Source organism: Pangasianodon hypophthalmus, chromosome 4 (genome assembly GCF_027358585.1).
Source record: "Pangasianodon hypophthalmus isolate fPanHyp1 chromosome 4, fPanHyp1.pri, whole genome shotgun sequence".
In the NCBI taxonomy this organism is placed as follows: domain Eukaryota; kingdom Metazoa; phylum Chordata; class Actinopteri; order Siluriformes; family Pangasiidae; genus Pangasianodon; species Pangasianodon hypophthalmus.
Window position 1 is genome coordinate 2387622 of NC_069713.1, and position 5634 is coordinate 2393255.

At 39.0% G+C, this 5634-nt stretch overlaps 1 non-coding gene across 1 annotated transcript; it reads right to left on the reverse strand.

Annotated features, from left to right (window-relative positions):
- Window positions 1-2395: 2395 nt before the first annotated feature.
- On the reverse strand, window positions 2396-2468 carry trnav-cac (transfer RNA valine (anticodon CAC)). The gene has a single exon. It is a non-coding gene; the product is annotated as a tRNA-Val (tRNA).
- Between the last annotated feature and the right edge of the window lie 3166 nt (window positions 2469-5634).

The window sequence follows — 5634 nt, forward strand, 5'->3', positions numbered from 1 at the left end:
CAAAATCAGGTGTGGAGATTTCCATAATTAATTTGAGCTCTCTTGCATGAAATAAATAAGTCTGAGAAAAATTTACTGACAAAAAGAAAAACTGCTATTTAAATTTACTTTTTATGAGTATAACCCTTGGTGCCATGTAAACCACAATTAAAAATATGCTTAGTTATATACCTATCCATCAGAAGTAATATAAACAAAAAAATAATATAAGATAAATAATAGAAACAATAAAACAGATCAGTGTGTATGTACATATGCTAGAGTCATTAACTTTAGTGTTTTTTTAAAGTACCCTTAACCCATGTTGACAATCATTTTGCATCTCAAATATAATAATAAAAATTAACTTTTAAAAAAATTAAGTTCCTTGGTCAAATTGTTATATTTGTCATTTAAGGGAGTAGACATTAATTTGCATTATTAACATTTAAGCAACAATGTATGCACAACCCTGTTACCGAAATCCATTTACCCAGTTAAAGGAAGAGTAAAATCAATAAGTCGCATAACAAACAGGAACTTCATCAAGTAACATCAAGGAACATCATCAAGACCCTTTCTAACAGCATGGCCAAGAGAAAAGCAAGTCCCCTCAACTATATGCCATACTTTCAAATATTGTCAGCATTGCTCAACTTCATCCAGATCAACACTGAAATCTGTTACTAAGATTATAGCTACAAAGAATATTCATTTAAAGAATTTTTTATTCATTGTAAAATAAAATGTGTTTGTCATGATGAACGTGACACGTAGTTCCAAAATTAGCATCTTTTACTGAATAATGGCTAATATTAGCCTGGATCTTTAACTCTGTTACATTTTAGGCATCTGCCCTTATCCAGAAGAACTTACATTTATCTCAGTTATACAACCAAGCAGTTGAGGATTTAGGGCCTTGCTCAAGGGGCCAGCAGTAGCAGCTTTACAGTGCTGGGATTTGAACCCACAACCTTCCAAGCAGTAGGGCAACATCTTACTGAGCTACCAATGGCCCTGTTAAGTTTTTGAAGACTATGGACCGTGTTATCCATGCTAATCCATTACTATTTTGTGTTACCCCTGCAGTAGTCTCTGTACATTCAACTGCTTGATTCCTGGGCTACATAGGCTCCCTTTCATCTGTTATATCTGCATGACACTTGATTGGCATCTCTAAATTGTCTGTAGTACGTGTGCGATTGTGCCCTGCAATGGGTTGGCAACCTGTACAGGGTGTGCCCTGAGTATCTGGGTATAGGCTCCCCATGACCCTGTGTAGGATAAGCGATACAGAAAATGGATGGATGGATAGATAACACAAGCAAGGAGACACAACCTAGATCAGAGGCCAGTAGTATGTCATTTACTACTTCAACCACTGCTGTCTCAGTTCTGAAACATTTCATGCATGTGATTCCTTTGTAAGTATGAGATTAACTGCTGCGCTATAACCTTGTTTAAAGGATCTTGGTAATAAAAAGGTTTGATAATGGCTTATACAGTCCCATCCGAAAGTATTGGAACGGCAAGGCCAATTCTTTTGTTTTTGTTATACACTGAATACATTTGGGTTTGAGATCAAAAGTTGAATATGAGACGACAGATCAGAATTTCAGCTTTTGGGTCCCTGAGCAAAACCCATAACCTTCATCTGCTTGGCTCAACTGTAAGTTGTTTTGCACAAAAGCTGAATCTGTGTCTAAATCAGTGTAAAATGTATCTCTATGTTCACACTCACATTTGGTTGGAGCGGCTGTAAATTTTAAGTATAATTTAAGTATAGCAAGTATAGTAAGTCCAGTAGGATAAGTAATAAAAACTAGAAAATAATGCTTTTAACCTGATTTTGACCTTAAACAGCTTCATAAAAGAGAGCACACTTTCAAATATCTTTTCTACTTGGACAAGCACCTCTTACTTGGCTTCACTGAAATTTATTTTCTCCACTCCTGCTACTAACATCTGCATAAACTAGGCGTGTTTCCAGACCTGACCATAACACTCTTATGTATTTTTATCACTCTAATGTACATTTACAGCTTTTGGCAGACACCCTTATCCAGAGTGACTTACAATTATCTTTTATATATATATATATATATATATATATATATATATATATATATATATATATATATATATACACAACTGAGCAGTTGAGGGTTAAGGGCCTTGCTCAAGGGCCCAGGAGCAGAATTTGAACTCTCAACCTTCCAAGCAGAAGCCCAACATCACTGCACTACCAAGGAGGGGAAAGTGCGCCCTCCCAGTTTTGGATGGAAGATCTTTTGCATGTAGGCAAACATGACACCAGTCACGTTCGGGGCCTCGCTTTCAGGCTGTTCCTACAGGACCTGATACTATAGATATGACAGCTGGTCGCTTATTGCAGCAAAGCTCAAAAGACACAGGTTGTTTCTGCCCGGTTTCGAACCGGGGACCTTTCGCGTGTGAGGCGAACGTGATAACCACTACACTACAGAAACTTACATGTTGTCTGGATTGTCCCATTCTATATTTAATCCCCACTTTGCTGTTATAATAACTCAAATCTATGTATGTTTCCATGCAACCTTGATGAATAAGGCCCTTGATGCTTTCTGTACAAGTTCTGCTTAAGCAACAAAACAACCAGGAAGAAAAAAGACAGACATCCTGCACTATTGCCAAACTTAAGATGTTTTTGGTCATTTGACACAGACAGTGTTGCCACTTGCAGTAACACTCATAAGTTAATTAAGCATGGAGCTTCCAAGTAGTGCAGCAGAAAACTGTTTGAGAGATTGCGAGTTCAAATCCCAACAATGTCACAGCCATCTATGGCTGGGAGTCAAGAGAGAGAAAAACTGGCCATGCTCTCTCACCTGTCAATCACAGTGACACTAGCCAGTGAGCTCATGTATGTGATAGAGGGCAGATAAATGTTTTCTTCCAGGTGTTACACTGCTCTGTGACACATCATGAAAAAATTCAAAAAGATGTGGTGGCTAGGTTCATGTGTCTTGGAGGAAGCCTGCGTTGCCTTCACCCTTCCTGACTGGCAGCTCTTTTGTGATAAATGAGAGTTAGACTGCAGCTGGGAACTGGGGGAAAAAAATGGGGGAAAAAATTCAAGCGTGGCAATCAGTGCTGGTGCAGTATAGATTCTCAACATTATGCTCAACTCCTGTCAGCACAGAAAATATACAACAAGAAAAGTGATATTCTGAAAGTCGTAGTGTCCACCTGGCATTTATGCCCTTTTGTTTGACCATGTGTTCTTTTGTGTATGAAAGTTATGCTAGTGGATTCTTTGCTAATGTATAAATTACTAGAACTGTTGCAAAGTTGTCATATTATCCCTGACTGATAGCCAAGCCTAATTTTTGCCCCTAGAGTAGGAGTGTCCAATCTTATCCAGAGAGGGCCAGTGTGGGTGCAGGTTTTCATTCCAATCAAACAGAAGCCACACCTGAATCTATTGAAAGCCAAGATCAACTGATTAAACAGGTGGAATCAGGTGTGGCTCCTGCTTGATTGGAATGAAAACCTGTGCCCACACTGGCCCTTTGAGGATAAGATTGGACAGCCCTGCCAGGTTCCCAATCCTGGTCCTGGACTACCCCGTCCTGCATATTTTAGTGTTTTCCCTGCTCCCAACACACCTGATTCAAATAATCAGCTAATTAACTGCTCTTCCTGAGTTGAAGTGGATGTGTTTAAGCAGGGAAAACACTTTAATGTTTAGAACAGGAGGTTCTCCAGGTCCAGGGTTGGGAATCTGTGCCCTAGTGGAAAGTGAAGAAAGTGAGGAACGTGAGTGGGGGTTTTAATTTGCCTGGGGCAACAAATACTGTTCAGAACTGCCCAACCTTGACTCTTCCTATGTACATTCCTTCATAAAAGATGCTTTGGGTATATTCACCCACTCAAAACATGACTCTGCCATGTGCTCTGTGATTTGCTTCATGATAACCAGGCTACAAAGAAATATTTCAGACACTGTTCTACAGAAGCCTGGAAACATGTGTTGGCAATCCATGTGAAATCACTGGATGCCTCCCAACTGACCATCTCAGGTTTGCTTCATACTTTCTGAGAACAATTTCACCATTCCCCATAATTAGTGTCCAAAATTTCAGGCTTGTCTCTGCATTAGTCTCTAATGCAGGCGTGTGGCCCTGTAGAAACGAGTGCTACAGAAAAAGTTACATGAGTCAACTTGAACAGATTAAAATGTCATTGTAAAAAAATATATATAGTATGCTAAATAAGCTGGCAGAAAAAAATTCTGTAGCTCTTTTTCTTCTTCTTCTGTTGCTTCGTTCTTCTTCTTCTTCTTCTTCTTCTTCTGTTTCTTCTTCTTCTTCTTCTTTGATTTCAGGAGGTTTCACTGATGAAATGTGTTTTACTGCCAGCTACTGGACTGGATTGAAGGCAAAGGGCATCAAACATCTACTCACATTTCCCAATATTCTGTTCATTAACTCTTTAATTTTTTACAAAGTGTTGTTGAATGTTTTTTAAAAAAATGTTACACGGTTCTCTAAGACCTGTTTACTCCTGGCATTAACATGCAGCCTGGGTGATCTGACTGTAAGTGGTCTGCACTAAGTACAGGTGTGAACAGGGTCCAGTGTGTCTCGGAGAAGCATTGTGATCCGGTCACACAAACATCATTCAGAGGTGGTTTGGGATGCATATGTCCACATGACGTTTACAGATCCACCACAGAGAGCATATGGTTCATATGGTTCAGCTCAGAGAACGGTGATCAAAATGTATGGTTCTAATGTATTTTAATTTTGGTTTTAATTTTTATGTATTGCACCTCTGTTCAACAACAGGAAATCAAGAGCAATAGCTATATACACAGTTTACACAAGTCACATCAAATCAAAACATATAAGACGTATTGTCACATTTAATGTCAAAAACAGATGGCTATGCGTTGGTTAACCTCATTTAATCTCTGTTCACAATGTAAGCGATTGTGTGGTCTTTGTCCTGTGGGAATGCGCGGGTGTGTTTGGAGAGTTCTTGGGTGAGTAAAACTCTTTCCACACTGTGAGCAGTTAAAAGGTTTCTCACCCATGTGAATGCGCTGATGTGTCTGAAAATTATTCTCCCAGTTAAAACTCTTTCCACATTGTGAGCACTTGTAAAGCTTTTCTCCAGTGTGGCTGGTGTGTTTGGTGAGTAAAACTTCTCACCATCTGAGCAGTGGAGCAGTGAAGGTCTGTCTGCATTTGTACCTGACTGCTGGAGCCTTTTGTGGGCATGACGTACTTGTTTATCTCTGTAATGTCAGTAATGTCATGAAGAATAGACAACAGTATTCTCCACCTCATCATAAAACACCTGATCATAAATCAAGAGAAAGCAGATTCCTCCAGCTCTCAGTTTGAATCCCACTACTGCAAAACTCTCACTGTTGGGTCTTTGAGCAAGGCCCTTAACCCTCGGCTCAGTTGCAAGCCAGGGTTGGATGAAAGCATCTGAAAATTGAGTAAAATAAATGTAATTCTTTGATGTATCTGTAAATGATCAAAATCAATATCAGTGAGTATCAATATTTAAAGCAAGTATAGTGAGTAGTGTAGTATAAATATTAATCAAAACACAAATAACATTAATCAGAATTCAGGAAATGGGAACCTTATAAACACGGGG